Source organism: Labrus mixtus, chromosome 8, assembly GCF_963584025.1.
Source record: "Labrus mixtus chromosome 8, fLabMix1.1, whole genome shotgun sequence".
Lineage (NCBI taxonomy): Eukaryota > Metazoa > Chordata > Actinopteri > Labriformes > Labridae > Labrus > Labrus mixtus.
In genome coordinates, this window is record NC_083619.1 from 18,969,862 (window position 1) to 18,979,799 (window position 9,938).

Consider the following 9,938-nt stretch of genomic DNA (forward strand, 5'->3'; position numbering starts at 1 on the left):
TGCCTGTTTGCCCTGAATGTCAAATTAGAAGTCGAGAACTTAAAAAAAAAAATCCAAGATGGTTATACAATTAACTGGAATTAAAATAAGTATTAAGATATTCACGAATACATTCCTTATTATTAATTAAAATGTATTATTTCATGTAAAAAAAAGTAAATGTTTTGTCACTCTGTCCTCAGATATCTTGTAATGATGTTATTACACTGCAAATGGTGAAGAAAGTAATGTTTATGTCCCTATTCCATTAAATAGAAGCTTCCTTATGTTGTCCAAATAAGAAAAGAAAGCAAGTTTTGAGCACCAATTAGAAAAGTTTTTTTCCTCAAATGGTATGACAAAAAAAAAAAAACACTGTTAGAAGTGTTCTGTGATCATAACTTTAAAGCTGCCCGCATGAGAAGCTGCCAGAGCTCTTATTGAGACTAAATTAGTGGATAAATCGGCCGCACCACCGAGTTTGAAAAGCAGACTGACTGTTTCCTTCCTCAATGTCAAGTGGCTGTTGATAGCTCACCTCTCTCTCTCCATTTACAGGCGCTGATGCTTACAGTGCGATTAGAGAAAACTGTTGTGAAACATCACTTAGTCCTACAGAGCCTATACAAAGAGTTATTGCCCCAGAATTGATCACAATCATATCAGTTCTGTTTCCACCCCTTCTTTAGAAAAGTGAAGAATTCCATGCTTTAACATGCCGCTGTTAAGCAGGCCAAAAACAATCATTTTAATAATGATTATTAAATAATATTTTGAAGACATCTATAAATCAGTCTTCAAACAAGCCTAAGATATGACGCTGTGGCTTAAGGAATTCAAATTAAAAACGTAATATCCCAAAAAGGGAAGGTTGGAGGTTTGACCAATAGCAGCAAAAAGCACAAGGGAAAGTTAAATGTGAATATAAATGAGCTTTACGAACTTTTCTCCATATTGCTATAGGCCTATTCGCTGTTTACGACAGTCAGCGGAAGCATTTAGCTGCAAGACATGGATAGGTGTAGCCTAATAGTTTATTGAAAAAAAAAACTGACAACTGTAAAAAATGTTTGCAGCCAATAACGAACAAAGAAGAAATTATTTAAATTTAGATTTTGCGTTTTATTTGCTCGGACTAGGAAGTGATCTTTTAGTGTTGAGGTAGCCTAAATGTAGAAATCTCTTTGTCTTATCACATCATAGTACACCTTAAAGCAGTTTGTATTGATCTTTACAGTCACAGTGTTTTATAGGATAGGCCTACCAACGAAATCTTGATAAATCTATATATATCTATATATATATCTATATATAGATATATATATGAACCCTGCACTGTTTTTACCTTTTTCTTCCCTTTTGTTGTTCCCTGGCCCACTGACTCGTTTAGTCTTAAAAACATTTTTTTCCGTCAAACCTATCATCATTCTTCTAATTTCCCTTGAAGTGACCACATAAAAAAACTTTGATAAGTCGCCCAAAGGAGGCAAGACAACCTTCACACCTCCTGAGGCCCTTGGAGGCAGAGGAGAAACGAGAGGTTAGCACCATCTAGCGGACATTGTCGTGAATTACAACGCCAAAAAGAAAGACACCTGCATTACACGCTTCAATATCAAGTGGTTGAAAATAAAATGTCTTTTATCAGGAACTTCTCTGTACACTTAAAGAAAATATTTTGCTATACTACAACTATTTGAAAGGTATAGCTGCGTATATGCAGAAAACCTCAGATCATTTTGTAGACTACAATGCACCATTAGTAATCATTGTACTAAAATATTACTTTTATATTTATAAAGGCAGTTGAAATAATATAAAAGTAATATTTTAGTACAATTATTATAATTTAAAAATCCTGCTTATGAATAAATCCAAGTGGTTAAATGATTAGCAATTAAGGTGTAGAAGTCTTAACACTAGTAGGGGATAGGAACATTGTAATCATATCAAATTCAGTGAATAACCGCAGGACTGCCCAGTGGAGCCAGATGGTGTTTAGTCAGCTGCAGATGTAGAAATCTGGAAGTTAAAGCAGCTATGAACTTGGCCAGTTTTCTCCTCATAAGCTGGCACTGAGGCCTATTCAGTGATGGTGTTATATGCATGAGAAAAATGTAACGCCTGTTCAGCTAATACTAACAGTTCATATCATACAGTTCAATAAGAGACTAGTAATAGAATGTTGAAACAAGCGTAACCTTTAAATATCATTTAAACCAAATATGTTTTTTCATACAAATTTCATCACACAATGAATACACCACTCCAAAGTGATGTATTAAGTAAACTGTAAACTAAATCATGTTAATTTCTTCTCAACCAAGTTTGTTTCCTCGGCTCATCATTCAGGTTTTCCCCTGACAAACCAAAAGGACATCATGGAACCTCTGTGTTGCCGCGGTTACCTCCCAGCAATTATGAAGTCATTAAGTTAAGTCCTGTAAGCAACGAGTAATATCCTACAAGTGCGTCTTGTCATTGCTCTGCACCACAGGCCTCAGTCAGACTCCCTGTGTTTGACATAACACAGCTACACTAACATCATGCTGTATACAAATATTGAATTAATCACATTAACATTACTTCACTTAAGTTTTCCATGAATATTTTCCTGATGTGCAATCAAATTGTAAATGCTCATTTCTACAGTTAAATGTCTTATTAAGATACAGCCTACAAAGAAAATTGGAAGAAATCAAAGCTTCTGTAAATGACAGTTTAGGATGTCAGCTGTGCACAAATGTGACAGCTCCACTAGATGTCAGCATTGTGATGAGATTACAATATCTATTGTTACAGCTCCACATTTAAGAAGAAAAAATCAGTTCATGTGGTACTCACACAATGCTTAGTTATGTGTGTAAGGCTTTTACAATGTAGGCAAAGCAGAACTTAATGTTAAACTGTTCTCATACAAAATTATTTTGTAAAGGAAGGACATGCATTAGAACTTTTGAAAGCAATAAATGAATACTTTTAAATAAGATATATTATAAATAATTAGAACTGCATTTATACATACAAAATAATTTACAAAATTTTTTTTACCAAAAAAGGTATAAAATAAAAATACCACTGACTGAAAAAATAATATTTATTGGATTATTCAGTGGGAAGATATCTTGGCGTTTATAATTCATCCTATTAATTAATCCTATATGATATGTTAAATTGCTTTCACATTCAGGTTTTGGTAGGCAGACTTATCAGTCTCAAATAGAGAGCAGCTTTCAGTCCAAGCTAAACAGAAAAACAAAAGGTTAGTAAGTTTGGAAACAACTAAAAAACTATCTAAATCAAAAAATGTCTGTCATGTTGCTTAATATTTTGTTATCATTAAAAACAAACTCTGATGTGACGCAGTGGTTAGTGCGTGCGCCCCATGTATGGAGGCTGTAGTCTTCCAAGTGGGCAGCCAGGGTTCGAATCCAGCCTGTGGCTTATTTCTCGCACGTCATTCCCCACTCTCTCTCCCTGATTTCTGACTTTATCCACTGTCCTATCTCTCATTTAGAGGCACTAAAAGCCCAAAAAATAATCTTTAAAAAAAAAGCAAACTCTGATCTCAATTGAGAGACAAACAGATTAAGACCTACAGAGGAGGAACAAGACTTCCAAAACAGAGACTTTTTCTCTTGTGTTATTCTATTTCAATTACAAACCCTTCAAGTGAAAAGAAGGAGAGTTGTGCCTCAGTAAGTTGTGACACACCCCACAAGCTCACACCTGGAAACAACTCATCACTTTCCCTTGTGCGTCTCTGTTGCTCCCCAGACATGGGAAACAAAGCAAAGGGTCTGCCTTTCTTTGACTTTATCTTCAGGATGGGCATTACTACAGGCGTTGACGCCCCTATCTCGTGTGCTTGCCTCTTGGTAATACAGGGTGTAAAAAGGCTTCTGATAAGAGAAATCATGGGAGAACACTTCCCAATCTCAATGTAAACTGTCTAAGTACCCTCATAGGTCACATTTGTTGCTTTAGAGCCCTGAACACACCTGAGGTAAAAATGTCACTTATTTTAGGGTGTGTTAGCTTAGTGTGGATTCGGGCTGTGCGATTGGACACATAACCTTTCATGATGAGCAATGTTAAGTTTGTATTGAAATATGATCATGAGATCTCTGTAATGAGTCTTATAGTTCAAAAGCAGAAACCCTTATTGTAAGGATTTAAAATAATCAAAGTGCATCGACTTTTAATTATAACCAATACATCAGAGATTCACTGAAATAAGTTTTAGATGTTTTTATTAAAAAAATAAGTAGATCTGAGTACTAGCACTCAAGTTTAATTTGCTCTAGCAGATTTGTCTGGTCTCTTTCCTGTTCAGACAGATTCCTAACCAGCTTTGCTCAGGTCGGGCCAATCACAATCCGTTATCTTATATGGAGGGGGTTAAATACTGGGCCTTACTATACAGAAGAGTTCTGGCAAGGCACAACTAACATGGCTACCACTGATGTTAATAAGCCATATGAATTGAATGTTGGAACTAGCTAACTAGCCTAGATGCTTACAGCTACATGAGTTGATGCTCTAAGTGGTTGTAGTAAACTGTGTTCAGAGGCTATTTGTGTTTATCCAGACTTATTTGCTTAACTACCTTAAGGTAGCATGTAGACAGATAATGGAAAGGGACCCAGGATTGAGCCTTGTGGTACTCCATATACATAAGTGAAAGGAGCAGAGGAGGTTTTCGAGTTTACTAGCCACACAAAGATTTTTTTCCCAGTAAAATAAAACACAAGTATAATATAATCTGAATTTAAACCAATTGCCTAAAAGATTTGTCTGCACATGTAGCCTGATATTACACATTTTATCTATCACAGATCTGTGTTGTTTATGGTCAAAGGGTTTTTTTTTTCAGAGGGACTCAAATTGTTGTGTTTGCACTGAGGTCACACATTAATGTAACTGGATTAAGCTCGAGGTTCGAGTCATCAAGATGAGACAATGGGTTTTTAATTGCAGGACCAGCCCTGTGTGTCATATCAGGATGCAGTATTTTCAACTGCTGAAAAAAGAAAGTAAAAGGCACTATCTCTTCACCTTCATTCAGTCTGTTCTTTTCTGGTCTTTTCAAAACAATCCCTCTTTTCTCTGGGTCATCCCAGGTCGCAGCTGCTCAGCTGGACTCTGTCTTGTTTCATTAACGCTAAGTAAAGCAGATCATACCATTCCATCAACACCACCTGCTGGTCAAGAGCATGACCCATTCACTATACATCTACCATATGGTCGGTCTTCACACAGCCACCTGTATTTTCCTGGCAAAAAATCTTCATATGTCACTACTTTTACTGTTGAGACTGTGTTGTGTCATTGTAGATGCTTTCTCCATACCGGGTGAACCTGGATGAATGGTCGTACTTGTTCAAGGGCGAATAGAAAGTTGCGATTCTGTAAACACCTTTCAACCAGGGTGTTTCTCAGGTTGCTGGGAAACCAAAGTGTTGATCCTATCATGCAGCTTTGGCAATAGAAACCTGTAGACTATTTATTGAATTGTTTACGAGATAAGACATGCATTTAATACACAAATGATCATAGCTGTTTGACGCCAATGGGATGAAAATGTTGATTCAACGAACCAAAAGATTCCTCTGGAGAGATTTTTTTCTGTAAACTGAAGTTAAATATTAGTTTTTGGATGATCCCATGTACTACAGCCAAACATGTCACCTTGCATTACAGGTATTCCTCCCACAGTCACAAAGAAGCAGCAGCTTAGATGGGCCTACTTAAACATTTTCAAAAATGGGCAAGCCTCTACATGCTCGCATACAATTTGGCTCAAGTGTGTCATAACACTTCACTAGAAAATGTGCATGGACCATAGGTTACATGCCACAAATGAGGCACTGGGATTAAGTTCCACTGTGGTGTTTTTTGATAGTGAGGTGCTCCTTCTTTAAACTGCAGCTACTGTTTTGCCTTATGTGCCTGAGTAGATCAAGAAAACAGTATGAAGAAAGAATTCTTCTAAGCTTTAATAAACCTTATGAGTTATATTTTATTTGCTCCCTTTTTGTGGGCAAGAATTATAAAAAATATCTTGTCTGGCTGGTCCCTAAGCCTCCTTTCAAATGTAATCATTGGTAATATCTGACTTGTGAGTAACTGACTTTCTCTCTGCAACGCAAGCCAACCAGCACAAAAGGTTGACAATACTTTAACAGAGAATTCAAAAACAACCGCTACCTCACCAGCCCCTGAGGACAGACCTTTCCTGAATCCTGAGAACTGCTGCACGTTGCACCCGACGCCTGAAACAGCAGAGTGGCGCAGACGCACCGTCAGCCTCCAAACCTAAGCCACAAATTATGTCTGGTACATGGAAAAGATCATGTGGCCCTGCAGCGGAGTAGGGGTGGTGAGAACGAGGAGTTTGGTGGTAACTGGGTTGGATTGGACGGATACGATTTACATTCCTCTCCAGGGATGTGATATCAAGACAAGGTCAGACCAAGGCTAATGCATAAGACTCAGAGGAGAGTGAGAAGGACTCTAATCTTTGCTCTTCACCCAAAATGACTTTTTTAATGTAGAAAACATATCCTTATGAGATATCTTGATTTGACTTATTTTTACTGGCATGCAGAAGATTCCTCTGTAATCGTCCAAAACTTGAACTGTATATTGGAATATTTTTAATGCATTTAGGGATATCTTCCTTTCAAGGAAATACCTCAAACTCAATCAATATCCCATAGCACATACCTTCTCATTTGAATAGGCTTACCTCAATGCCCAGAGGAACTGCATTGTAATTGCAAAGAAATGCAACACTGGAGGCTACCGCTCTAATCTGAGCTGAGTATTCTAGTCACACTTGGAGCTGAAACAAAGTTACTGAGGGTTGACTTTCTCAAGGATATCTGATACGACTATTTTGCAAAAGATCTATAATATTAACCTGTCAGACGCATGTTTATTATTTATATATGCATTTGTCCTTAGAGAGAGCATGAAAAAGCAGAAATCTAAGAGAAAGTTTAGGTAGTAAATCACCAGCAGCAGGGAGGGAAAATGTTACTGACAGCCTAAAGAGATTAGTGTCAATTACCAAACAAATTTCAGCTACCACCTACAACACTTATCACAGCCCTCCGTTCAACCCTCATACGAGCCCTGGTAAAAAAAAAAAAAAACACGCTTTTGTCCTCATGGTCATGTTCCCTCGACACCAGAATGAAACAAGCTCTGTTTTCTCGGTTGCTGGGTCTGACAAGAGGGGGCGAATGTGTTTTAAGAAGGGTGTGGGAATCAATTATCCCACTGAAGAGACACGCAGGACCAGTGGGTATTGCTTGGGATTAGTGTCCATTCTTGTCATGTACTGACAAACCCTCCCGCTGATCTCCTTAAAACCAGGTGTTATTAAGAAGCAAGGCCCTTACTGGGGGCCTATAGGCTTTTAAATGCCATTTAGGATTGAGTGACATGCTTAAAATGTTTTCTTCTTTTTTAATGTGCATTCCTGTGTGAACTCCTAAATGATATTGAGTGTGAGCTGGAAGGGAATTCATGCACACAGCAAATTTGCAAGACTAGCGTCATCAACACTGCTTTGACGAGTTGATGTCATACTGGTATTTATCTAGAATCCTGCCTTCCAGCTGGCGCGGTTCTGCTGCGACACGGACACTTGTCCTGTGGATGTATCGTTATGTATTTTGTATGAACTCTTATTAAATGTTTTGAGGCCTTCATTTTTACATGTCTGCCATGTTGGGAAAGGCAAGTATTTTGCTTTCTTTCTAAGGATTCATTGTGATCAATACTCCTCTACTTCAATAATCTTCTACTTCTTATTATGAGACTTCAGCAAGCGGCTGTTAGCCTATAGAAATGGAAAGGGAAAACAAATAGCTTGGCTTTTTTCCAGAAAGTAACAAAATCTGCATATCCGCTCTTCTAAATCTCACTAATTAACTTTTTTTTTGCATTAACAATAATGCATACTCCACTAAAACAGATATGCAAAAGCTGAATGATATCAATCATGACAGATCCTCTGTCATATGAAACTTGCTACGGCTAATGTTAACCTTGCTCACTTTAATCCCTTATTTAAAATTCTGTTTTGTTAACTCCCAGTCAAACACGGCCCTATGAAGCTACTTGGCCTATTTGAGCTTGTTTGTTTTCCGCAGTTAATCGGCTGGATATTATTTTCGATTGGTAATGAATATATTTCACCCTGAGCCTGGCAGCAGCACTCCCCAGGTGTAGCTGAGGAAACCTGGACCCTTCCCAAGTGCAGATATGTCTCTCTTTACATGCCAGATATCAAAGTGTGTGGACAGAAAAGATGTCAGGTGGTAGCTGAGCCATTGAAAGTTGTTTACACAGGAATTAAGCGGGTTTATCTCTGACTGAAGGCCCGCAGGTGAAACTGAATCTGTGGATTTTATTTACAAATCAACAGGTCATCTTATTCAACAGATGTGTTACAAGAAATCGTATACTTTGAAGGTTGTTGAAATGTTTCTGGGATGATCTAATTCACATTTAATAACTTTAAAGTCATTGTTTTTTATTAATTTGATACATAAAAAGGGGAAGTAATATTTAAGAACTTGGTTGAAAAAAAGGCAAGTTCAAGTTTTAAGTCAATATAGTTTGCATGTGAGACAAGGTTTTCTGTGACAATAACTAAATGTTTCGGTAATCTCCAGATCTTGTGCAATCCAGTGCGTAGGAAGAGTAAATATTTTTCAAGAGCAGACCTGCTACAGGCTTCAGATTACTTTCCAGAGTGATTGATAGTTTGCCAATTGATTTATGGTGCTCAATATGATACTTTGCAAAGTGATTAAAGCTTTCTTCTCCAGCTCTTGTGAAATTGCCCACAGTTATATTTGCAGACAAATTTGCTTTCTTCATTGTGAACTGCAAATGAACCCACCTCAGTGTTTGGGAGAAGTGATCACCATTTCCTGCGAAAGGCAAGACCAGACTGATATTTAACTGCAACAGACAATCTTTAACCAAGAATAATTTAAACAGGGAGCCATTTTTTCCCCCAATGTGTGGCGTCTTTTTTGAAAAAAAAAATAAAAATGAAGTAGCTGCAAACATTAACGGGGAATATGAGTGATATACTTCTTAACAATACAGAAACCTGTTCAAAAATGGAAAACAAATTAGACAATAAACCTTCCATATGATGCATCAGTCATTTAAAGTGAATTATTCCAGTTAATTAAACAATACAGTCTAAAAAATACTGCAAGACACATTGAAATTCTTACTTTTAAGTTTACACTTAATGCAGCGACATAGTCAAAGTACTGTAAGTGAATAAGTTGTATAGCTGTGTCTGGTTCAGGTTGTGCTACTATTCATTTGTTAAGAATTAGAATCAGAAATACTTTATTAATCCGAGGGGGAAATTTGTTTGCTACAGTTGCTCATAACACCAAAAAGACAAATGGATAATTGAATTTAGAGCTAAATGCATCCAATATAATCGGTCCATATGCTTTCTGTGTGTCTGAAGGAACTCCTCAATGTGTCATTACTTCAAGTTGATAGCTAAAGTTTGAGTTGTAACACCTTTTCTATTGCAAAGATAGACTTCATTCATGTTCTGACAGTGGCCTAGTGATACTTTGATGTCCTGCCTGAGCTACATTATACAATTTCAGGGTTCAAAACTCTGGAAATAAACTGTCACTGAGCGAAGGTAAACAAGCATTTTATCATTTACAGTCCAGCTCTGACTGACCTCAGTCTACACAAACACTGACTTCATGCTGCCTAAAACGCCCTCAGAGGAGAAACTACCTCACAAATCATAAATTCAGACAACTGAAAAAGATTTATCTGCATGAAACCTGAGCGTGAATCACTTCAGCTCTCTGTATGTATTGCTATATTACTCTCTCTCTCTCTCTTTCTCGCCCCGCACACACACACGCTCTCTCTCCTCTCTCTCTGTGCTG